The following is a 27107-nucleotide window of genomic DNA, read 5'->3' on the forward strand; positions in this document are numbered from 1 at the left end:
AATTGTTTTGACATAGTCAAGTGTGTTGTGGTTTTGTGTGTTGGTCCGGTGAGTGTGCCTCCTTCCTTTTGCCGGTCCAGTACACTCTTGTACTGTGGTCATCAGATGTTTGCGATGAACATGTGCATGCTGGTTATTTTGAAGGTGAAATGGTTATGTAAGGAACCATTCAGAGCTTGTGTTGGTGCGTGCTTATGTTTTTCTTTGTTCCCTTATGAACTGCAATTAGTGATGTTTATTCCAAATTTAGTAAGACTTTGATTCTCAATAGGACCCAATGTCATACGGTTCTTACTAACCAAGTAACACTATGCGTTTGGCAAAAATATGGGGACGTCACACATCGCCAGAATATGTTGCCCCAATTCCTGGCTAGCTCACAGTGCCCTATCTGGACCCCTAAACCTGACCGGGTACCTGATGGTGCCTGTTAGAAAATGACCACTCTGACTCCCCCCAAGATAATTGTAGAAACAGATCTACCCTGGTGGTTACCGTAGTCCTGCACAAAAGTAAACGCAAGAAACATGCAAATTGGCATTTCAAACATTTATTGAAGCAAAGGATTCTTGTGTAAATAAATGAGCTGTAGTTAGTAGAAGCAAACAAAGCATTGATAACAGCATTACAAGATGGTGAAGATGAATATTTCAACCGTTCTAGCGTTGCAGGGATTTAACTTGTATTGTAATTGCATTTATATAGCGCATGTTACCCCTGATGTGGTGTTAAAGCGCTTTTTTCGGCGAGTAGCACACTACTCCAGTACCCATATGCATTAGTGGCGAATTAGTATAGTGAAATCTGAAAGTAATTTGAGTGGTAGATACTAGTCAGTTATTTGGATTGCGAAGGATAGCGGAGGGATAGAAGAGGGGGAAAAAAGGTTTGCATTTATATAGCGCTTGTTACCCCTAACGGGGTGTTGAAGCACTTTCTTGGCGAGTAACACATTAGTGGTGAATTAGTATAGTGAAATATGAAAGTAATTTGAGTGGTTGACATTAGTCAGTTATTTGGATTGAGAAGGGTAGCGGAGGGATAGAAGCCGGAGAAGGTTTGCTTTTATATAGCGCTTTGCTACCCCTAATGAGGTGTTAAAGTGCTTTTTTCTGCGAGTAGCATGCTACTCTGGAACCCTTAAAGGATTAGTGTTTAATTAGTGTAGTGTAATATGAAATTTGAGAAGTGACATGTTAGTCTGTTGTGTTGATTGAAATGGATAGTGGAAGGATAGAGTGAAGGATTTAGACGTTTTTTGTTCGTTTTGGATTGTAGGAAAGTGGCTCTGTATATACTGTTCCCAAATAGGTACAGGGTGTACAGAGTCCACAGTCCCCAGAGGTTTGGCAGAGGCTAAAGTTAGATATAACCTTACTCTCTAAAGTGGTAGCTTGCTCGAGCAGTAAGGCAGTATCAGAGGACAGTGTAAAGCATTTGTTGTACACACTCAGTCAGCAAATGGTCTCACACTCACAAGAACTGAACTCTAGGCCAATGGTTTATAAAAAAAAAATATAAGGTTGTTTTAGTTTTGAACCAACAATAGGTATTCAAATATACTTTCTCAGAATGAGATTCTTTAGTTAAATACTTTGCAAGAGGCAATTTACTTTTGAATGCAATAGTCACAGTTTGTTGCAATAGGCAACACAATTTCAAACAATAATACATTGAGCTCAATGGGAATTTTAAGTTGTATGCAATTGATTACTTTCAGGATTACTTTTCTAACTCCAGGACTGGATCCTAGATTCAGTCCTGGGACAGTTCTTGGAAACAAGTGAGTAAATGCGTTTTAGTTACTGTTGTGATTTTTAAGCAGTATTATGGTATTTTAAAAGTTGACACTTACCAATGTCATCCTATGGGAGGAAATTCACTTAGCAGGTAAGTGGGGTTATAGTTTCTTTTTCTGGTTCAGTGTTGGATCCTGGTTTCAGCACTAGTGTACCACCTGTAAGCAGTTGATAGAATGCGTTTAGGTTATACAGGCGATTTTTAACGAATATTTGTAAGTTTGCAAAATCGACACTTAGAAGAAATTTCACAGAAAAACAGTCAATGATTTCCTATGGGAGAAAGTTCAAAGTTACCAGTAAAGTATGTTTTCATTACTTATGTAATCCAGTGCTGAGATCCTAGGCTCAGTACTGGGACATCTATCTAAAACAGGGAAGTAATTACGTTTTCACAGTTGGTACGATTTTTAAAGAATATTTGTAGTTTGCAAAAAATCTACAGAAACATTTCACAGAAAAACAGTCAATGGTTTCCTATGGAAGAAAATTGGGTTACTGATGAGTACGGTTGTGAATATTTTTCAGGGTCAGTGCTGGGCACCAAGATCCAGTACTGGGATCTCTCCTAATAGCAGGTGAGTTTTCGTTACTCGGTTGATTTTAGGTGAATATTTTAAAGTTTAGAAACTCCACACTTAGAAGAAATTTCAATTGAAACCAGTCAATGTTGCCCTATGGAAGAAAAGTGAGTTATCGGCTTTTGGGTAAGTACTCAACTGACAGAGTTAAGGTTCTGGGCATAGACTCTGGGGTCTCCCAGGGTCAGGTGAGTACAGTTGTTACACCCTCAGCGGCACAGGGGCAGCCGGGTGCAGAGTAAGTTAGGCACAATGTTATCCTATGGGAGGCAGGGGGGCCTTGGTTGGTGGCTGCTGACTAGCAAGCCACGTGGCTGTGGGAGCTGGGCTCCTGGTCACTTACTCAGGGCAAGTGGGGAAGTAAATTAGAGTAGAGGTTGCACTGCCAGGGGCACTCGGGCGGCTGGGTGCAGGGTGCTTTGGAGCCGTGGATTGCAATGGAGAAGCTGAAGAACGAACAAAGGCTGCAATCTCTGGAACGAAGATTCTCCAGGTGCGACCACCACTTCGAGAGGTAAGTTGGGTAGTTTGAGGATAGGTAGGTACCCAGGAGTTGGGCACAGGGGGCCGCAAGGCACTGGGTGCAGGGGGTGCCTTTTGGTGTCAGGAAATCTTACTCTCTGTTGATCACGGTTGGGGGGTCCCTGGTTCTGAGGCTGCAGGGGTCGTCCGGAGCGGCGAGGTGGGTCCTTGGGTGCCGGATTCAGGGACACAGTCGCCGGGGGGACGTCCTTGGGGTCTTTGTCCACTCCAGCACAGGCCAGGCTTGGCTGGTGCAGAGTGTGCAGGGTTTGCGGTACCTGGCTCATGCCAGGGATCAGTTACTTGCTTTGAGCAGTGCCACTGCTCGTGGGAGTCCCAGATTCTCAGTCACAAGGTAGCTTCCCACACCACTGGCATAGGGCACCCAGCTAGAGGGGTGGCTGATGTATGCCAGGGCAGTGTATGTCGTGGGCATGGCTCACAAGGATGTGTGCCATGTCGGCTCTCTGTTTTGTCCTATACCCAGGCACTCAGCCTGCAAGGGCAGTTGGTGTTTGTGTCGGGGTACAGGGCCTCTAAGGGTGGCACAATAAGTGCTGCAGCCCTTAGAGGCCTTCCCCGGTCACAAGGCCCTGGGTACCTAGTGTACCATTTACCAGAGGCTGACAGGTGGCCAGGGTTTGCCATTGGGTTTTAGGTTGCAGCACAGTTTTTAGGGAAGGAACATAGGCCCTGGGCACCTGATTGGCAGGAGCCCGGGCACACTCAAAGTACATTCAGCAATTCAGCAAAAAGTGGGGACATACCATGCAAGAAAGATGGGACTTTCTCACATGGATGTCATAGCAGTAGAAGGAGGCTTGGGATGAGTAAAAAGGGATGTGGAGGGGAAGAGTCAGAGGGAGGAGTTTAGAAAGGCTTGTTTTGTGCGATCAGTATAGTAAAAGAGGTGTCAGATGATGCAAGGAGGGGTAGACTAGGGGAGAGTCTAGAAAGGGTTACTTTGGGAGTCATAGTAGTGTTATGGGGTTTGGGATAAGAGTGGAGGTAGTGGATATATTGATAGAGGTATGGGGTGAGAAATAGGCTAGTGCATTGGAAAGAGTAGTAGAAAGAAGTTTGAGAGAAGTAAGACCGTTGCGGTAGAAGATGTATTGAGAGACATATAGGGTGAGAAATAGGATAGTGCGTTGGATATACTGAATTAGAAGAAAGTAATAAATCTATTGATCCATTTGTACGTGGAAAGTTATAGATGCATAGAGGAAGCATGTATATGTAGATGAAAGATGTTGATAGAGGTATAGGGTGAGAAATAGGGTAGTACCATGAATATTTTTTTTATTTTTTTTTAAATCTATTTATGAGGCACTTTCTTTGATATCGATTTAAACAAACTTTGTGCATGTCTCAGAAAGAAATATTTAGTAACATAGCTATCTACTGCCAATTATTCGATAATATGCCACTGTAGAAACAGACAGCTATCCCATTCAGATACAACTTATAATTCTGCATTGTTAGTAGAACAGTGAAGGGTATAAAATATCAAATGCTGTTAATATTGATAATATACCCGTGCACTGGCTGAGCATTCATTTCTGAATACATACTTTGTCTACGTTCCATAAATACCTAGAGTCTACAGGCTGCATTGCAATGGGGTTGTGGTCTTCGTTCTTTAACAGATGAATGACTAAGAAAGGGAGGTGCCATGTAGCGAGAATGTTGTTACTCTTTTCTCCATCCTATTTAATTCCAAAAGAGTGGAATGACGATATCGTACAAAACAGCCACATTCGACAGCGTGCAAGGCAGAGTGCTAAAGAACCTCTGGTTCTGGCTTTATCCAAGGGTGAAGTTTTTACTGAATCTTTATTATGGCTTTCAATCATTTTTCAGACCGGCCCATATATTGTGTCGGAAAAAATGGGTTAAAACTGGAATAATCTGAGTGAAATTATAGTGAACGAACGTTTGATCAATTACTATTTTTTTTTTTAATTTGTTTTTATTTTATGAAGTAACAGCAATACAACACAGCAGTCACACAGGCAGTTGTTCATAAGGCTGAGCAGTGCATCAGCCACCAACAGAGACAAATTTGCAGGCAACAGTTTCGCCACAATACCCATCTTCGATACCCTCCACTTCGCACCTATACCTCTAGGCTCTCCCGCGTCAGTCTGAGTCTGAGGCATCGTCTTCTGAATCTGAGGGCGGGTCACAGATGCCCCCTCTGTAGGCATTCCACGCCCCCCATACTTTACTCCATTTGCGCGGGCAGCCCCGTCTAACAAAGGCTGATCGCTCAGCAAACATGGCCTCATCCATGTCCGCCCCCCATGCTGTGAGCCTCTGCAATTCTCCCGTCCCCCATTTTTGAGCTATGTTGCGCTTGGCTATCGTCATTCCCAGCGTGGCCCAGCTCTGTGCCGGGCGCGAGAGGTCGCTAGGTTCCCATATGTTCAACAGGCAGCGTCTAGGTTCTGGTACCAGCGAGACTCCCCCTGACTGTGACAGCGTGCGCATCACCTGCTTCCAGTAGTCTTGGAGTACGGGGCAGTCCCATATGGTGTGGAAGAAGCTACCCACCTCCCCGCAACCGCGCAAACAGAACGGATGCGGCGCACTACCTATACTATGAAGAGTATGCCGGGTGTAGTAGGAGCGGTGCAGGATACGGAGCTGTACTAACCGGAGTCTCGATGATATACCTGCCTCTCGTGGTGAAGCCAACGCCTCCCGCCACTCCGGGTCGTCGAATTCCCCCACATCACGGGACCACTTCGCACGGAGAGGGCCCATAGGGTCTGGCAGGTTATTAACCAGCTTGCGATATGTGAACGATGTGGCCCTTTTTGGCATATAGTCCGTTAATAACCGGTCCTCCAAGGGCGACGCCTCCGGCACCGTCTCACCCGGCGATAATCTCGCCAGCAAGGCGTGCTTGATTTGCGTGTAGCGGAACCACTCGGAGGGCGCCAGCTCATATTGCTGCTGGAGACGCTCAAATGTAATGATGTCACCCCTGTGCCACATGTCGCCTATCGTAGAGATCCCGATATTGTCCCAGTTATCAAAGCCCCTACTGTTTCGGAGCTTCCCCAGCTGTTTTGTGTCCCACAGAGGTGTGAGCTTGGTCAAGACCCCGCGCCACCCCAACTTGGCCTGCGCCGCATGCCAAATGGCAACCGTCTGTCTAAGGGGGCCGATGAGCGTGTGAGCCCGCTTACCATCGTACAGGGGCGTCAACACCCCTCGCTCTCCCAGTTGGTCTCTATCCGCTTTGAGCGCTGGGTCTGTACGCGGGGCATGGAGCCAATGATTGATCACTTTCAGCTGCGCTGCCCAGTAATAGAGTTGAATATCTGGAAGCGCTATCCCTCCGTCGTACCATCCACGAGTTAATTTGGACTGCGCTATACGCGGTGGTCTGCTGCCCCACATGAGGGTAGAGACCTGCGCCGCTATTGCGCGGAAGTATTCCGGTGGTATGCGATATGGTGTATTTTCCAGTATATAAACGAATCGGGGTAGGGCCATCATTTTAAATAGGGCAGCTTTCCCCAACAACGTAAGCGGCAGCGTCCCCCAGTGCCGCGCATCGCACCTTAGCCGGTCCAGTGGGGGTTGCAGATTTAGCTTTTGAAAGTCCGCAGGGTTTGTAGTGACGTGGATGCCCAGATACTTGAACGATCCCGTCGCCGTCAGTAATGGACAGTCTGCGGGGAGCCGCGGAGAGGGGCCGCGCAGCACATACATCACCGATTTTGACCAGTTGATAGTATAGCCGGATGCTCTCCCGAAGATCCTGCAGATGTTGAGTATAGTGAGGATTGAGCGCCTCGGGGAAGACAGATAGAGCAGTACATCGTCCGCGTAGAGGGAGATGCGGTCTTCCCAGTCATTCGTCCACTTAAGTCCCCGTATGCATGGCTCCCAGCGGATCCACGCCGCCAAGGGCTCCAGCGCCAGGGCGAAGAGCAGGGGCGACAAGGGGCATCCCTGGCGAGTGCCACGCGTCAGGGGAAAATCCTCTGACATGTGCCCGTTAGCGGTCACATGGGCCATGGGTTTAGTATAGAGAAGCCGGACCCAAGCACAAAATTTGGGCCCAAAGCCCAAGTGCGATAAAACCGCAAAGAGGAACGGCCACTCAACCATGTCAAAGGCCATGCGTGCATCCAATGAGAGCAGCACCGCTGGTTCCCTCAATCGCTCCACTCGGGCCAGAACTCCGTGCAAGCGCCGCAAATTATGGGACGTGCTCCTACCGGGCATAAAACCAGATTGGTCAGGGTGTATAATGTCCGGCAAATGCGGTGTCAGTCTGGAAGCTAGGAGTTTCGCAAGGACCTTCGCCTCCGCGTTCAACAGCGATATGGGACGATAGGAGTTACACTCCGAGGCAGGTTTGCCGGGTTTCAGTATAGCCACAATGGTGGCTGTTCGCTGGTCCTGCGGGAGTATGCCCACGCGGAGACTATCTGTAAACATGTTAAGCAAACGAGGGGCAACCGTCCCGGCTGTTCGCTTATAGAGCTCGACCGGTATGCCATTTGGTCCCACCGCCTTACCCGATTGCAGCGCGACGATGGCCGTTTGTACCTCCTCTGCCGTGATGTCAGCCTCCAAGACTTTCACCGCCTCGGGGGATAGCCGGGGCATCGCCAAATCTCGCACATAAGTCCCCGCTTCCTCCTCCGTCATTGAAGAGGTGGAGGAGTAGACCTGCTGGAAGTGACTCGCAAGGCCGCCCACTATCGCGTTAGGGTCCGTCAGCATCCGGCCGTCCCCCGATCTGAGTTGCGCTATCCACCTGGTTCCACCCTCCCGCCTGTCCAGCCACGCCAGGAGCCTCCCCGTCTTATCCCCCAAATCATATATCTTGTGCCGCGTGGCTAACAGCTGTTGCTTCGTGTGCTCCGTGAGGTGCGTCCTATATTTGGCCTGTGCGGTTTGCAAGACCGAGGCCGACTCCGGTGAGGGGTCTCGAGCCTGGTCCTCCTCTGCCGCATGCAGCTCCAGCTCGAGCGTCTGCAGCTCTGCCAGAGTCCCTCGCTTATGCGCTGCTATTATTCTGAGCGCTTGATCCCGGAGGACCGTTTTATATGCCTCCCACAAGATCGTCGGAGATGCAACAGAAGGGGCATTTTCCGCAAAGTAGAGGTCTGTTGCCTTCAAAAGTGCCTTATGGATCGCGGGGACCTGTAGGTAGCCGGGGCGAATTGAGGGGATACGGCGACGTGCGAGGTGGTAACATTCATACTTCAGAAGCAGTGGGGAGTGGTCGGAGATACCCCGGGGTCTAATTTCAACACTGTCTATATTGCGAATACAATTAGTGGAGCCCAGGAAATAGTCAATCCGAGTGAGACTGTTGTGCACCCCTGAGTGATACGTGTATTGCTTAGCTGTGGGGTGATGCAGCTGCCAGAGGTCCGACAGCCCCAGGGCTTCAATAAAGCCTCCGAAACTGGACATTCCCGCCCCACCCGCCCGCTGAGGGTGTCTATCAAGTGTGTCGTGCACACCGGCGTTAAAATCACCACCTCAATTACTATTTTTAATAAAAAAATTCTCTGTCAACAACAATCGAGGAATGCAGTCCTTAACTCCACTATTATGCAATTTCGTGAGGAGTCCAGAGTGCCGTAGCAATCCCAGCCAGATCCTCTTGGATGTGTCAGACAATGATAAAACCGTGTCTCCATCTTATAATTTCCATTGGCAGTCAAGTTCATATTTATCTAGGTAAAAGGTTATTAGCCCTGATGTATTGTAATTAGATACAGATGTTGAAATAGAATGTTTTGTTAGAACTAACATCAGATCTCCCACCGAAATGTCTCTTAAAACAATCCAGCAACAGGTTATCGTTCAGACATACTGGGCAAGAGACCAGGTACTCTCTGATTCATGTTTTCACATTGTGCCAGGGTTAAACAATTTTAGATTGATTTCTTAGAATGAGTTACTAAGCGTGGATTTGTTAATTAACGAGACTACTTTCCTACTACTTTCGATTAGTTAAAAGAAAACCCTCTCTTCAGCACAAATCCTTCGTGCAATATCCACAGCTAAAAACTAATTTGTGTAATCGAGATCTGGCTGCTGGAGAGCCCATGCTAGTGTTTTCAGAGACTGTTTTTTAAAACCTCCTGATGTCTTTGTTTAGCTTGGGGTGAGCTTCAGAGCTTTTCACACGTCCCAGTTTTGTAGATTCTCATATGCCTGGTGATAAAGAACCCCTCCCCAAGAAAGTAAAGTGCAGTCATTTATTCAATAGACTGAGGCAAAGCAGCCAATGAAGGGCTTGTATAGGTCAACAGTACCATATGAATAAATATGATAACCCTATCTAACACGCACTCTGCTCTAGAGAGCGTAGTAAGAAGTGCATTCTGCCAGATCTCTTGGAGCTGCGTAACTCCCCATTTAGCTGTATGTGTTCTGCATCTGAAAACTAGTCTGGTGTGGGACAGGCCGCTATCCTTTCCAAGATAGTGATGGAAGTGAGCGGGGCTGGCAGTCGGTTACGGGCGAACGTCTATGATAATCCATGGAAGTGGTCCTCTGACGAGCAAAGTGTCAGTAGCAGTTTATATAATCAAACACTGTCTGATGCCCTATTCTAAGTCATTGTTTGTATTTCTGTTTCAGAGCGGTCTCCGAACGGACAACAATAATATGCAGGGGCCGCGTGCTCAGGCAACTTTATCCTTGAACATAATGTACAGTGTTGCGATAAAATGTTTGCTGAGATGTGCGTTGCAAGCAGCACACTTTCGGAGTACGTTATGTATATGCAAAGAATGTTAAGGCGGTGTCTAAAAAGATGTCCAGTTTAAACTTGAACTTGTAAAACTGAAGCTTCTAGGCACAGGGCCCTGTTGAAACCCACAAAACCAAGCAACCGAAGCTTTAAAACGGGTTCAGGGATAGTATTATGTATTTACAGTGGCCTCCATTTTACAGTATTAAAGGAAACAAGAGCAAAGAGATCTTTATTGATTGTAGAAATGATGAAACGTAGTGTAGGAGGATAAAGGTTTATTAAGCCAGGAAACAGGAGACCGCCAGGCGGTACAACCTCCACTCCAGGACACCAGTAGTAACTGGCGTCCTGGGTTGGAACTCATGATGGTGACCATGAGTATTCCACCCCACGCTCCACATAATAGAGTTAAAGGGACACTTACAATGCAAATACCACATTGATCTTTTTTAGGTTTGAAATGTCATCATGTTTTTGGCTGATATTGTACCTTTGGGGTTCATGGTCAATTAATAGGACTCTGCCCTATCTGCCTTCCCCGTCTCATAATAAACCCTAAAGGGAAGTGCTTATGATGTGCACAACCTCATCGATGAGTAAATAAAACATCAGTTAGCTATAACTGTAGATTAAGTATGTGCCACAAGGTTTATAAAATTGTATCAAATGCATATTTTATACACCTTCTAATTAGGGCTACCGGTTTTATGGTATTTATATTTTTATCATCTGTATTTATCCACATTTATTTTTTGCTAATTTTACCTGTATTTATCCATATTTATTTTAGGTTTTGTGAAAAAATGAAGATGAAATGTGTATATTTCTGCATTTATTTAACCAGTTAATGTGCACTGGTGCCTGAACACCTGACCGGTTTCACTGATCTATACACACTCAGTTGATAGAATATGCACTTGTAAGAAAATATGTACATTTTAGTATCACGGTTGTTCAGATCTACTGCTGTTCAAGGCTCTTTACTAAAATCTGTTTTTTTGTAATCCCTTTACCTGACAATCCGCACAGCAGTTGTCCTGGAAGTCATGACCGCATTTAGAATCACTCAAAAACAACCCAATTTCCGTTTTTATCCACATTTAAAAATAAATACAGGCAGGAAACTAAATGGTTTTCTGTCTGTATTAGAACTATAACAAATCAGTTAAAACCAAAAACCGGGAGCCTTACTTGTAATTAGTCCTGTGAGTGCTGCATTATCCGTGTCCCATTCATCACGTTTGTGAATCCACCGCCTTCTGTAACTTATGCGCTGTTCAAGGGCTTTGTCTTATTTACGCACATTGACATATTATGAAACTTAGGGTGTCCGTGATCAGATTCTCCTTCAGCGCTTCGTTGACCCCCAGTTAGACTGCTAACATCAAATAAAGAGACAGACGTGGCTCACTGATAAGTAACGTTCTCCTCACTCCCCAAAAGCAGAGTTCATTCATCTGGTTCAGATGCCAGAGGGGCTTTGTACCAGTCCGCCAGTAGTCGTTTTACCTCTTTGGTTGTATTTTTTACAATTGTCTCACCACGGCTCAGTAAGCGACAGTATTGTATTTATTACGATTGCTTTTTGCTACTTGGGTCTGTAATAGCATGTGTCCTGCCTCCTACACGTACAGAGCCTGTTTGTATCCCGGTTTATTGAGCGCCAGACGGAGTGTTTTAGATGTACTTATCCTTTCGTTATTTCTCCTTTCATTTTACTTTGGCACATTTGTTGGATAATATTAATCAAAAGCTTTCAAACTCGCCGCTCGCCAGGTGTATATATCATGCAAACTTTGAATTGATGGTGTTTTGTGTCATTTTACATTACATAGCGCTGTTTACAGAGATACAACATAAGCAAAGCCATATGATTGTGTATTGGATAACGTGCACCAAAGCAAAACTGGAGTTACAACAACACTTGATTATCAAAATGTAACCAAATAACCCTCAGAACCGAAGTTTCCATGAAGGGGAGTTGGGGCACACATTGGCATTTGATAAACCTAAGGTGGCCTTATTCTAGTACTTGGCTGGATGCAGGGATTGGCGTAAACTTGATGTTGGGAAGCTTAGCTCAACATAATCTAACAATTTATGAAAACTTTTTTAAAAGTTCATGTTACCTCCTATCTTTAAAAGCAAAAGAAAAACGTTTTTACCTTGTACTACTTTGATACTTGCTGACTGCCATTTCGACTTCTAGATTCCCAGCTCCATTTAAGACTTCATAATGGAGCTCCCTTCCGAGAATAAAGCATGAGATCTGGGAAAAGGTAAACCTTTGCTTTGCCCGTGACCTCATTCAATATGGCTGCTGCTTTGATCACTTTGTCCTTTTAAAAAAAAAAAAAAGTTTTATATAGTGCAAACTTGCCCCGTAGATAGCAGATCATATTAGCACCAGTTGCATTACAGACGGAACATTAATTTTTGGGGCATAGGGAGATAAGTGATTTGCCCAGAATCACAGGATGATTGAGCCCCCTGCCAGACCCGAATCTAGTTCCTCAGCTTCAGCGTTGGCAACCCACAACATTAAACCACACCCTCTCTTCTAGAGGGATCACCTTCATAGCACCTGTGGATATGGTGCTGGTTTGAGGCAAGTCTACTGGAGTTCTTAAGGTCAGTGTTTTCAGCCCTATGTCTTCATTCAGCTGCTGAGATTGTTTTTTCTAAGCCCCACTCAGTCGTTTTTCGGCTTCTCTCACTGGAGGCTCCATTTCTCAATAATAAGTGGTTCCTGGCACACACTGCTGGACCTCAGAATCTTATTCCCCCTCCACAAGACCTGACTTTATGCAAATGAGATTGGAAGCTCTCCAGTTCTTCCGCAACATGCGGCTAAATGTTTTCTTCTCGGATCACACAGTCCTGCAGGAGAGAAACTACCCTGGATTGAAAGATCCTTCAAGCTTCTGTTCACCAACCTTGAACATGCCGATAGAATTACAAACATTTTTCGGAAAACCGTTCTAAGGGATATTGATGCAATTGAAAGGAAATACAAAAAATACAACTTGTCCAAAGGAAAACTTGGAGCTGTCCTAAGATTTAAATCCTGCCATGAGATAGTAAAACCAGCAGATAAAGGTGGCGCTATGGACAGGCGTAAATGGGAACAAGAAATGAGGCAACTACAGAATGAAGAGCACTATAAAAAAGAGCCAGAAGGACCCAGCCCTAAGATCACTAGAGAGATCGCTGAGCTCATAAATGAAAGAAAACGTTGGTCTCTAAAACAGAAAAAGAAATCTGCGTACCAAAAATCCTCGAACACCTCTAATTTACAAGGATCCACTGAATCCACCCGGGAGGCCTATTGTCTCGGGGTGAATTACATTTTAGAACCCCCTGCGAAGTATATTGGTGTATTCCTTAAACCCTTGATGGAAAACATATCTAGCTACTTCAGGGATGCCATCAATACCCTGGAAGTGGTGTAATTATGTGAAACGACCGATACCTGCGTTAACCTTACACATCATGGGACCCTACACAAATATCCCTCAAGCAGGTACCATGGAGTACTTAACAAAAGACAGCGACTATATGAGGTCCCAACGGAATACATCCTGGAATTAGCAAAACTGTGTCTCAAATTGGATATTTTTCCAGTTCAGTAAACCGTTTTACTTGCAGACAAAGGGCACCACGATGGGATGTCCCTTCGCACCGGAAATGGCAATAATATTTGTAGCCCTCAACTAGGAGAAATGGATTTATAACAATCCCTTCAGAGAACACATAAATACATGGAAAAGATATATTGACGACTTGCTGATGATTTGGAAGGTTCCGGATCAAAAAATCAAGGATTTCACCAATTGGTTAAATACAAGAAGCCAAGACATTCAAATCTCCATGGCAACCAGTAACAAGCATTTGCAATGCAATAGGTCTCACATTTACACGAGTTTGAGCTATTGACATTGCACATGATAATGCCTTTTATTTTTGTTTTCGTATTAAAAACGTAAATAAAAGGCATAGTCCTTTACAATGCCAATGGCTTAAAGTTGCGTATATGCAAGACCTATTTCATTTCAAAGAAGTGGCTGCCGTTGTTCCGGGCTGCTTGGAAAGTGAAAGCGCGCATGGCAAGCTGAATGTTGCAGGAAAGAAAGTCGTGCCTGCAGTAGGAGAAACGCATTAAAGATAATAGTACTTACAGACTAAATAATTACCACTAAAGGGGCAGCCCTATTACCTGAACCAGGGGCAGGGTAAAGACTAGAATCCTAACAAAGGTTCAAGTAATGCATTACATACAACGTGGACACAAAGAATATTAAAATGCATCACATCAAACATAAACATTACAAAAATTGAGGATATTAACAAATGATACCCCTACACAAACACAAATATGTACACAATTTTAATAAGACAATAGTATAAAATCTGTTGAAATGCTGCTCTTGGTTACACAACAAACAATATAAAGACAGTTGATGGTGTACACAAACAGTGGCTGAGAAAAAATTATTATACACAAAAACTGTTCAGACAAAACAAAAAACAGATAGCAAAGATGATGTCCTCTTCAATCAAGGCCACATATAAGCGTTGATGGTGTTTAGACCACATTCAACCTGAATGGTCGTCATCATGACAGGCAATATTTAATGATAGAGCATCCAATAAATACATTGTTTCCTTTGTAAATGGGAGTCAAAGATATTCCATCCCCAGAGAGGGAATCTATGCAAATAAAGAGCGCATATATCACAATAGACTCAGAAGAAATGTTCAGCAGAGTCCCATCATTCTCATATAGGCCATAAAGTGCGCATTCAATCAATCATGAAAAACTACAATTCCTCGTAACTATGAGCAAGTCATCCAAACGAATGCCATGCATCCCAGAACAGTGTCTTGTGGATAATGCAAAAAATAATTTGTTAATATCAGCAATTTTTGTAATGTTTGTTTGGTGTGATGTATTTTTAATATTTGTGTCCATTTTGTATGTAATGCATTACTTGAGCCTTTATTAGGATTCTAGTCTCTACAGACCAAGACATACCGTGTAACAACAGAAGTAAAAGGGCCAGCCTTCATGGGAGGTTACAAATGAAGACCAGTCTGTACTAAGGAAGGACTAACACGCCTCTTAATGAATCCGAAGCCAGCATTTACAAAGGACAATGGCCAATAAAAAATATGGGCGGAGAGCGGTGGGAGCTTCAAGTCCAAAGTCTAACAAAGCATGCCTCGCAGAGCAGCGCATGCGAAGCCAAGGCTCGACCTAAAAAAAGTGCCAGTTTTAGAGCTGAGATCCAATTCACCTTCTTGAGGAAAGTGACTGGGAACAGTAGAAACAAGAGAAACGTAGGTTCTTTGCAATTAATCTGAACAATCCTGGTTATGGCTTTGTGTAATAATAACCATAAAGTCATCTGAATACGGGGAACAGAATATTTTGCACAGACTTCATATGTGGGTGTGTCCCTTCATGCCGGTCACAAGATTAACTGGCCCTCTGAACACCCACCACAAGTCCTGTCATCGACTGGAACACCCCACCACGGCATCTACGTTCCATGAAGCTACACGCATGCACGCAACAAAAAATAGTCCGCGTCAAATCACACCATTCCCAGCCCCTTGTCAATTCTAACACATTTGCTGTTCTACTGTGGCCAGCGCATGCATTAGCCATCTTCTGATGAGTATGCGGGAGGATGTCATCGTGTAAATGGAGATAAGTGCCCAGCTGTTCATAAAAAAAAAAAGACCCGCCCCCTTGAAACATAAGAGGGTTGTGCAGTTTCCTCTTTTTTGAGGTTTGAGACTTTGAAAGGTTTTACAAGTCCTCGTTTGGCCAAAATACCAGTCATGAACTGTCTGGCTCAGAAGTCCTGTACATTTTTGCCGAGCCCTTGCAGTAAGTGCAGTTTGCATTAATTTCCTTAGCACATTTAGTAATATTTCTGTAATTCACCAATAGCGCTTTCCTTTTCTCTCGTAATGCTTTGTCTCTTATGTTAGCGACTCAAAATTGTTACCTAGTGCAAATGTTATGGTATTTTACAGAACGTGTGTCAGTGTATTGTTTTCAGTTGTGTTCACTAAAACCACTGCAGCTGGTTCTGGCAATCTGCTATCTGAATTTTTGAAATTCAAACTTCATTTTAAATGTTTTCTGCCTGCACATACAGCCGTTTTCTTTTGTGCGATCAGTTGTGAATGGCTGTTGGGTTTAGAATGTATTAATTAGAATCATGTAGTATTACTTTCATAAAATTATCAGGTTATGTGCTGCGGTCTGTGAACAGATGCTTCTAAACACTACCCTCCTATGTAAAGTTCAGTTTGCTCATATGTACGTAGATCTGAGGCAGACCTACGTAAGATCTTTGCTCATATGTGCGTAGATCTTAGGCATTGCACATTTGCACCTCCCACCGAGACACATGCGCTTAAGTAAAACGCCCAGTGTTTGCAGGCTAAAAACTGATTATTTTGAGGATCTGCTGAGATAAGGGAGGCGTCTACGAAAAACACACGTATTATCATAAAAGAAGGCACTCTTAATCGGCTTATTTTTGAAATACCATTAGCTTGTTTTTTTTTTCAGTCTAGTAACTTTCCTGTGCATTGTTTAGGGATCCTTAGTTCTGGCCTGCCTCGTGTAATAAAAACGAGTGGTGAGCGCGCACCACAGCGAGCCATGTGGTTTCAATTATCGCGCCCGTGTCTGGGCACGATAATTGCAACCACATGGCAGCGGTGCGCGTAATGGGCACCAATAGGCCATGGGCGGAGCAATGCGCCCGCCTTTGGCCAATTGCGTGCTGTATTTTATAAAAAGACGCATGCAAAGGCCAATAGCGTGGGCCAAAAGGAAAAGCACACGCAAGAGCGTGTGCGATTCCTAGGTCCATTTTGAAACCCCCCTACAAGAGGTCTCTTGCTGCGCGAGCAGTACTGCGCACTGCAACGCTAGGCGTGAGACCTAAAAAGGAAATAAACTTTCTCGACATAACTCTGTGGCATAGGAACAACCAAATGTACACCTCACTTTACACAATAGAGACAGACCGGGATACCTTTTTGTACTACTCCAGCTTTCATCATAGAATCCTAAGGGACAACCTACCCTATAGTCCGTTCCTGAGGATAAGCAGGAACTGTTACAAGAGGGAAGACTACTTTATGAATACAGGGAACCTACTCTCTGAAATTCAGCGCCGCAATTACCCAAAGAAGTAGTTGAAACGAGAGATGAAACTCACTTGGTGCACCCCACGAAAGAACCTACTCCAACCTGGAAATAAATCCAAGAGCGATGTGATGGTATGCGTGACCATTTTCTTTGGAGTAGTGAATTTGGTGACAAACTCCATTAGGAAAAAATTGAGAATCGTGACTGATTTACCATACTTTAAGGCAGTACCCATGTTTGCACTCAAAGAAAACCAGAATATTAGAGACTGCTTCGTCTGATCAAACACCACCCTAAACACGAAGACTTACCGAAGATAGTAGATATTGGTCCTGGGAATTGCCTTTTTGTGATTTGGTGAAAATCTGTTCAGTAGTTGCAGAGTAATTTTAAAGAAATTTCCAATTGTGTGTGTGTGTGTGTATATAGTGACACGGAGGATCTGTGACCTCTCCCAATCCGATTGGCTGCCAAAACTTTCAACCAGAAAGTATTCGGCAGGATCCGCTTCATCAATAGTTAAATATGTTGGCAGCTGTCTTAGGACTCTGCTTGAGTCAAGTCCCACAAAAATCATTTAATTTTTAATTTTGCTGGAAAATCGCAGGTGGATCCATGGATTTGCGGCAAAATTGGAGGGGTGGAGGGGGAACGCTTGTTTTGAAATGAGCCCCAGTGTGGGCCAGGTCATGGAATTGTGAAAAGGAGGGGGGCACATGGGCTGCCCCTCCTCCTCGAGCTTATAAAGCCCTGGGGACTGCCAACTCCCCAGGGCACTGCTTTTAATGTATGTGGCGAGTCCCCGTGCAGCACCCCCTGGGGACTACCACCGCCCTAGGGCAAAACCGTATAAATAAATGTGAGGTGGGCCACAAGTCACTCACACGCCCATTGAGACACTCACACGCCCATTGAGACACTCTCATACACACCGAGACACTCTCATACACACCGAGACACTCTCATACACACCGAGACACTCTCATACACACCGAGACACTCTCATACACACCGAGACACTCTCATACACACCGAGACACTCTCATACACACACCGAGACACTCTCATACACACACCGAGACACTCTCATACACACACCGAGACACTCTCATACACACACCGAGACACTCTCATACACACACCGAGACACTCTCATACACACACCGAGACACTCTCATACACACACCGAGACACTCTCATACACACACCGAGACACTCTCATACACACACCGAGACACTCTCATACACACACCGAGACACTCTCATACACACACCGAGACACTCTCATACACACACCGAGACACTCTCATACACACACCGAGACACTCTCATACACACACCCAGACACTCTCATACACACACCCAGACACTCTCACACACACACCCAGACACTCTCACACACACACCCAGACACTCTCACACACACACCCAGACACTCTCACCCACACCCAGACACACACACACCAATTGAGACACACACACACACCCATTGAGACACACACACACCCACTGAGACACACCCCCACACACACCCCCACTCATGCACTCACTGTCAAAGGTTACAGTTAAGAAATAGATTTTCTTTAAACGTGGAAATTCACTGGGGAAAAAAGGATTACAGGGACGTTATAGTTTGGCTGACATTTCACTTGTACACAATTTTATAGAAATTCAGCAGTTAGTTAGCTGAGCTAACTATAACTTATGCCCCCTCATTGCACTGTTTATGACCTGACATATTTTATCACTCGTGACATCTCAAATGACCTCACTGACATCACTGATGACATCAGCCTCAGAACAACTCATACACCCAGGTACACCCATATAGAACATCTCATACACCCACACAACCACTGACATGCCCATTCAAAGACCTATACAAACACTCTCACACACACCTACTCACTGATCCATAGAGCCACTCACACACCAACTCACCCATACAGCATCTAACGCTACCAGTCACATATACAGTCACTCATTCACCTACTCACTGACCAACACATCCACTCACTTATCCAGGCATACAGACACTTATCCAGTATTGGGGTATCTTCATAGATTCACATGCTTGAATCGTTCCCCTTTGTCAAAGTGGGAGTCCCACAGCACTCTTAGCAGTAAGATGCAGCTATAATGGCTGTAGGCCTTTTAGGTTCATAGCCTAGCTATGTCCTTTTTAAAAACGGACCAAACTTTAACTATTACAAATCCGTTACTAGACCCCTCTAGAAAACTCCCAAGAGTGGCTGAACTCCTCAGATTTTCACCGCACATCGTGTGTGAAGGGAGTCTCGCTGAGCTCTGCTCAATTTTCTCTTATAAACAGCTTTTTTCAACTTGAAAGATACCGTCTGACAAAGGTCTGTTTCGTCCTTGCAAGACATGTGGGGGAAAAAGAGTTCACATAAAGGACCCACACAGAGACGATGTACTGCCTCCATCCACAGCATGAGGTAAAACAGGGCAGGCTACTTTTGTGGCTTAAAAAGATGCACAAAACCTCTTCTGCTGAACAGTGACAACTCTTCCAAATCTCACAAGAGAGCCAGGTCACTTTAGAGTAAGTTTGAGGAGGCCAAGAAACACCAAAAAACCTCCCATCAGACTAAAGATGCTGTTAAAAAGCAGAAACATAAGAATCTCCTTAAAGCCTTCTTTGTTGTCGCATTTCACGACTTCTAAGGAAGAAAAGCATGTGTCTGCTTCATAGTCAGGCTTACTGTGGCATAAATCCCTCTAGACGCCGGTATCGCCATAGACGCCAACACTCTCGTCGTCGAGACAGTCGACGCCACCACAGCATGGTTCCAAAATGGGCAGGGCATCTCTATGACCTGAGATCACGTCACCAAGCAAAGTCTCACCTTTGCGTCCTTGTTACTTGCTGGACAAGGAAAAAACAATGATCGCGGTTCGTTTGGGATAGCTCATAGTACCTTCGAATTACACGTAAAATGTCAGGAGGAGGACAAAGAACATTATGATGAGGAGCAATATTACCAACATTATTACCCTGTTCCTGCAAAAGAATACCATCCGTATAGATTTTTTGTGGAGCCTCCTAGAGTAGACTCTACATAGCTGCTGCCCTCCTTGATCCAGGTCTTACAAGCTGTGTTAACGTATTGTAGGAAACGGTTCCCACAACCTCAAGAGGACTATACTGAGTGGTATCTTGTATGCCAACTTTACCTCTGCCTCCCACTCCTAGAATGACGCCTCGTCCAATCATACGAGTGCCCCTTAGGAATGAGCCAATCTCTTCTGAGGATGACGCTGAAGAGGGAGAAATTCACAATTCTCCACCAGCCGCAGATGAGTAGGATGATCATATTATACCTAGGCTATCCTGTTTTAGGTTTAACCCTATAATAACGGATAAAACCCCACCGAAAGGGAAATAGCCCTCAACAGTGTAAACAAATAAACCCTGAAAAACACACCTGCACAACCACAAACTAAATGGCGTTCAAAAAAAGGAAAGAGTGAAATGTTTTTTTTTTTTTTTGTCTTCCTGAAATGGTCAATACAATGTAACTTTGTTATACAATGTAATAGTAATTGCATTTATATAGCGCTTACTACACCTGACGAGGCGTCAAAGCACTTTTTTGAGGAGTAGCATGCTACTCCGGAGCCCATAAAGGATTAGTGTTAAATTAGTATAGGGAAATATGAAAGTAATTTGAGTGGTGGATAGGTTAGTCAGTTATTTGGATTGAGAAGAGTAGCGGAGGGGTAGGAGAAGGAAAAAGGTTTGCATTTATATAGTGGTTGTAGTACGCTACTTTGGAACCCATAAAGGATTAGTGGTGAATTAGTATAGTGAAATATGAGATTTGAGAACTGGACATGTTAGTCTGTTGTTTTGATTGAAAAGGATAGTGGAGGGATAGAAGAGTGAAGGATTTAGACTTTTTTTGTTTGTTTTTGTTTTGGACGTCATAGCAGTAGGAGGAGGCTTGGGGTGAGTAAAAGGGGATGTGGGGAGTAAGAGTCGGAGGGAAGAGTTTATAAAGGCTTGTTTTTGGGGATCAGTATAGTAAAAAGAGGTGTCCGATGATGCAAGGAGGGGTAGAGTAGGGGAGAGTCTAGAAAGGGTTATTTTGGGGTTTATAATGGTGATATGGGGTTTGGGATGAATGAGAGAGTGGATGTAGAGGATATATTGATAGGTATAGGGTAGTGAATTGGAAAGAGGTTTGAGATGTGTCCGAGTTAAGGTAGAAGATATATTGAGAGGTATAGGGTGACAATAGGGTAGTGCATTGGATATGCTGAATTAGAAGAAAGTAATACATATATACATACATAAGTACATGGAAAGTATATAGATGCATAAAGGAAGTAAGTATATGTAGATTAAAGATATTGATAGATGTATAGGGTGAGAAATAGGGTAGTGTATTGGAAAGAGTAGTAGATAAGAGGTTTGAGATGAGTCCGAGAGTTGAGGTAGAGGATATATTGAGAGAGTTATAGGGTGAGAATTAAGGTGGTGCATTGTGTGCTTTTTTAGGAGAAAAGTAATAAATATATAGATACAAGTACATGGAAGGTATATAGATGCATAAAGGAAGTAAGTATATGTAGATTTTAAAGATGCATTAGATAAACTCTGGTTTAAATATATACATTCTACATGTTTATACAAAGCAATACACATATATAGGTACATATCTAGGGGAGAGGAGTTGGCCTAACGGTTAGGGCGCTCGACCTCGGACCTGGGGAAACTGGGTTCGAGTCTCGATAATGACGCCAAACATCCTGTGATTCTGGGCAAATCACTTAATCTCCCCGTGCCTAACAAAAAAATGAATGTGTCCTCATGTAGCGTAACTGGTGCTATGTAAAGCGCTCTGATACCTGATTGGATTCGGGTCTAGTTCGCGGTATATAAAACTCTGCAAAAAAAAATAATCTATAAAACAAATAAATGCTTATATACAGAGGGATATGCTGTATATTTGTTGTAGTAGCAAAAAAGACTGGGCTAACATTATTCTACATTTGATTCTTTCACTGATGGGTAAAATGGCTGGTTTTATAAGAATCTTTCCTGATATGTACCATCTAATTTACCCACAGAGAATGGTTAAAACAACTTGATAAATCAGCTCCCTTTTCTAGCGAGTCAGTAGTGATAGTAAGTGAATTGCCAAACACCCCAGGCTTTAAACATTCAATGCAAAGTGTAGTGACAGGTATATGTGAAAAGCGTGCTGTCACCAAGCATCTGGGATAGTGGTGAAACCATGACACCAGACGTTTGGAAAACATGGACCGCAGTGTCACTTTGAATGCTGCTGCAAAAAGTTCCTACCAAGTTCAACAAAGATTGGAGTGATATTGCTTGTATTTGCAGTGATTCACTACTTATATGAAAAAGGTGCGTGATGACCTGTCAAAATTGATACCGGAGCTGAAATGTTTCCCTGTACGAGATCCTTGCCACTTGTTAGATCGTATGCTGAAAGCATCTTTACAATCTTCAGAGTTAATGAAGAATGCTATTGACTTTTTAGTCCATTCTGGTGCACTGTTTTGTTATGCGTGGGTACTAAAGCGCAAATATTTCTAATTTGGTGATTTGTGTGGCATCAAAGGGGCGTCCCAACTGTGTCCTTCCGCTGGTGATTCTTAGTCCTTGAGGACGTGAGTGCTATATCATTTAACAACCGATAACAGAATGTTAACAGAATGTTTGCTGAGGTAGGATGCCAAAGGCAAGAAATGTGAGGATCTTTGGTTTCATATTGATAGTGATGTGAAAAAAATATACTCTACTGCATTCTTAGATTTTTACTGGAAAACATGACTGCTGTAGTGGACATAATGGGAATAAACTAGAGTCTGAAAACACTCTTGTCTACGAAGTGTTCAGCATAATTGGTGTAGATGTGAAACATCCCCTTGAGAGTAGGCTGGGTGACACCTTTAGTGACTCTGGCACCGCAGCATGTTCCATGTTAGAGTGTTTGCCACTTGGTAAGCAAAGCAATGGTGAAGAGCAATTCAGGAACTTTTCTTTCTCAATGTATGAGAAATGCCTTGCAATGATTCATAGAAATGTCCCTTCACCAACTGTGGCATTTGAAGCCATTGAAGCCTCACAGTGGTACTCTGCACAAGTTCTAGATCCCTTCCGTAAAGTGGAATTTTCTCCCGACTTTCAAAAGTGCTGCTTCCCTTTTGACCGCTTCAATAACTCTGAGGGCATATGCGCACAGTTCAACGCATTAGTGTGCATCGCAATCTTCAGGTGCACCAGTATTGGCATGGAAAGCTGTTAGTGGTTAGAGTAGCAAATTGTGTACTGGCTGTTTTGGCGTTGCCCGTCTCAAGTGCCGATGTTGAGAGGGCATTTTCACGAATTAAAGTTCACATGGGAAGGAAAGGGGAAACTCGCATGACCAAAGACTCACTGAATAAATTTTGTCAAACTGTATTTGGACCTCATATACACTGTACGTACACTGCCTATATACCATGCACTATCAGTGCGGAAAGCACCACAATTTACCATAAATCGAAACTGAAAACAGGAAAGCCTAATTATACAAGCTCTCCCCACCTCAATAGCAACCTTCGGACTTCTTGTTGAGGCTATAGGAGGTTCTTACAACCTAATGGATAGAGCTGCTTCCGGATTTCACCTGCCTATCACAATGAAGCAATCCGACTGCATCCTTTAGGATTTCAACCCGTTCCGCACGAATTTTCGCGCTGTGTGGGTGTTTTATTGAGTGGGCGGAGTTTGGACGGCCCCCGGCCGTCCTCCGCACACGCCCACCGCAACGTCAGATGGCCGGGGCCGTCCAAAGCACACAAGGGGTTAAGGAGCAAAAGAAGTCTGTGCGCTTCATCCCTATTATCGATCATATTTGGCAAGAGGTTATGAAATCGGCAGCCACTGGGGTGTCTGTCCTACCTTGGATTGACAAGAAATATAGAGCGCCAGAGTATTCCCACGCATGCCATACAAGGCACCCCAAAATGGATGCTGTGATATCTCGGAGAGCACAGAAGTTTTACCAACAGCCGTCATATAGACCACCATCTACAGCTGGTTTCTCCAGACAGGGCTCTTGCAGGAAAACACCGTCCCAGAGCCTTGACGTAGGTCGCAAGCAGTGACCGTAGTCGGGTGTCCGCTACTACCCCCGTACGTCCATTTGGTGTGGAAGCTTCAACCCCATCCATCAGTGGTGGAGCATCACAACGGATGGATGGGTACTGGATTTAATAACTTATGACCATACCCTAGAGTTTTTACAACCACCACCAAACGCTCCCCTCAGCTGAGGGGACCCCCCACACCTGTCCTCACTTATTAGAACAGGAAGCCAAGACTGATTTGCAGCGCTTCATCCTGAAATCAGTCTACCGTTTCAATTATGGTTGGTAGACTCCTCGTTTCCCGACCACTAACACTTCAGTTCAGTGCACACAACAGAGCAGCACTATTTGGGTGCTGTTTTTGTCCTACTTATCCCACAGACTATTTAAACGCCCCACTACCAGATATACAGGATTGATCTACATGTAGGAGGATACAAGCCGCCTTCATATAAGTAAGACTTTGTTTAAGACCAGTTTTTCAGCACCCGGCGTCCCTAGCATTGTCACCCTGGAAATTTTACATGCACTACTCTCCTTCTCTCTCCCCGACTTAGAGGTTGAACCTAAAGCAGAGAAACTTCCTCCTCCCCGGGCTCCCCAACAACGCAGTATTTTCCATACTAAGATCACTCACAAGGTAATACTGGTTGAACCCTAAAAAACACCCAGTATTTTAGGTTTAGGACCACAGTGGCAATCAACAGGATATTGTCGCATCATTTTTTATAATGCATGGCATCAAATTAATCTCATCCCCTTTTTTTTATGTACCTCCTACAGTGTCCTTAAAAACACCCAGCCCTGAGGAAGACCTTCACCAAACTAATAGGCCCACCCGTCAAGGTAGCAAATGTTGAAGAGTGAAGGGTGTTGTGGGGGATTGGGGGGGGGGGGGAGGGTTGGCAGGTTAGGGTGTGGGATAAATTAGTTAGGAAAATTGTAAAACTATGCTTTGACCAACAATCAGACAGAGGGTGGCATTACAGTAACGGTGATCAGAAAGGCAGACTGACGAGACTGAAATATTCTGCAACCAATTGAACAAGAATGGGTTAAAATTGCATAAAATACTCTGAATAGACACACGTCTCCTGGTCCCTGTAGCTGCGCCCCCTTTATCACAGCAAACAGAAGACCCAGAATGGACCCAAAGCTCAAGGTCCATGAAGCTAACCTCTCTATCACTATACATAAATCGGTGGCGTAGGGAGTATTATTTTGTATTCTAATGATTAAGGTCGAAACGCGTCAGCCTAGTTAAAATGTGGCCTGTACAAGGCCAAAAACAACCTCCTAAAAGCCTGAGAGGATTCAGATCAGCCAGGTTTTGGAATACTTGATGAATAATGTACCCCGACTACATAGTTCCCTAGAACTAGAGGTGTCTAGAGGAACATGCACTTGGAGGAAAATAATATATCCCAGTGACACAATCCATTTTAAGTTGAACACCATACTTAGTCTGGTGATGTAATAAGCACAATATATGTTGAACACTTGTTTGTTGGTTGCAGAAGTACTATGATGTTGAACACTAATGATTTTTGATAACAGAACGACTCTGTGATGTGAACATATGTAACAACAAGTTACGTCAATTGAGTAAGTCACCTATTTGATTTGAAGTATCAGTTACGTGATTGTTTTGTATTGACTGACAAATGTAAATTTGTGGTCATACTAAAAATTCCACAAGGGAGTCTGTGTACAACATTTATTTTTATTCATTATCCGTTTGTACGTCATATGGTTACCCTTATGTCTTTATTTATATGCAATGCAAGTACTGTAGGTATAGAGCTGTTAGGATACATCTGAAGGAGAATATAAAGAAGTCTCCAAAGAGCATTGGTTATGAGAGGCGCGGAATAATCGCTTAGCCTGCTTAATCATTAGAATACAAAATAATACTCCCTATGCCATATATATATATATATATATATATATATATATATATATATATATATATATATATATATATATATATATATAGAAAGGGAGGGCAGCTTCATGGACCCGGCGCTTTGGGTCCATTCTGGGTTCTGTTTGCTGTGATAAAGGGGGCGCAGCTACAGGGACCAGGAGACGTGTCTATTCGGAGTATTTTCTGCATTTGTAACCCATTCTTATTTAATTGGTTGCAGAATATTTATCGTCCGTTTGCTTTTCTGATCTCCATTACTGTATTGCCACCCTCTGTCTGATTGTTGGTCAAAGCATATGTTCTACAATTTTCCAATCTCCTAATTTATCCCACCCCCTAACCTGCCAAACCCCCCATCCCCCACACCACCCTTAACTCTTCAACATTTGTTACCTTGGCTGGTAGTGCCTATTTGCTCTTGTCTACTGCATACCCTCAAAGCCGACCTTTGCCTCCTTGCCTATTCATCCAAAAAGCTTTTACTCTGCAAGTTTAACTTCTGAATATTTATGGGAGTCTGTAATCCCCCCACCCCCTCCAATAGACTAACCAGTTTATGAAAAAAATGCTTGTTTGCCACTTGCAGGCAGTCTTGTAGCATGAATCCACAATAGATTCTCCTGCAATGCATACTCCTGCCATATGTATGAAAGTTTGCTTTTGCAATTCTCAAATAGCAATTTTAAAAAAAATTTTTTTTTTGAGAATCTCTATTTGAGAATCGCAAAACGCTATATATGTAAGATTTGCGAATCCTACATATTCCTTAATTGCAAAATGCAAATTGGGATTTGCAATTAAGGAATACCTCCCCATTCATTCAAATGAGCCTAGAGGCCCATAGGAATGAATGGGAAGACATTCTCAATTTGCGATTCTCAATTAGAGAATCGCAAATGGAGAATGCAATTTTAAGGGTGCCAGGGTGTCAAAAGGACACCCTGTTGCATCACTGAAATGTGCATGTGCGCCACATGGCACTTTGAAAAATGCAAAAAAGTGCATTTTTCAGAGAAATCGCAAATTACCACCAACTTGAAGTTGGTGGTAATTTGCGATTCCTTAAGGCTAAATTGCACTTTTTCTGTGCTTCTTTACATTGCATTTAAGGAATAGCAATTTGCGATTCCTTAAATGCAATCGCAAAATAAGGAATCGCTAATTTTGCGATTCCTTATTTTGCGAGGCAGTTTTTCTTTAATACATACCACTGAGCTAAATTGCTATCACA

The 27107-nt window shown here is 43.8% G+C and overlaps 1 protein-coding gene across 2 annotated transcripts in view; it reads left to right on the plus strand.

The window, feature by feature from the left end:
• Nucleotides 1-27107, plus strand: part of PPP4R2 (protein phosphatase 4 regulatory subunit 2) — a 188357-nt gene that overhangs the window by 70901 nt on the left and 90349 nt on the right. The window lies entirely within an intron of this gene.

The sequence above is a fragment of the Triturus cristatus genome, chromosome 9 (assembly GCF_964204655.1).
Source record: "Triturus cristatus chromosome 9, aTriCri1.1, whole genome shotgun sequence".
In the NCBI taxonomy this organism is placed as follows: domain Eukaryota; kingdom Metazoa; phylum Chordata; class Amphibia; order Caudata; family Salamandridae; genus Triturus; species Triturus cristatus.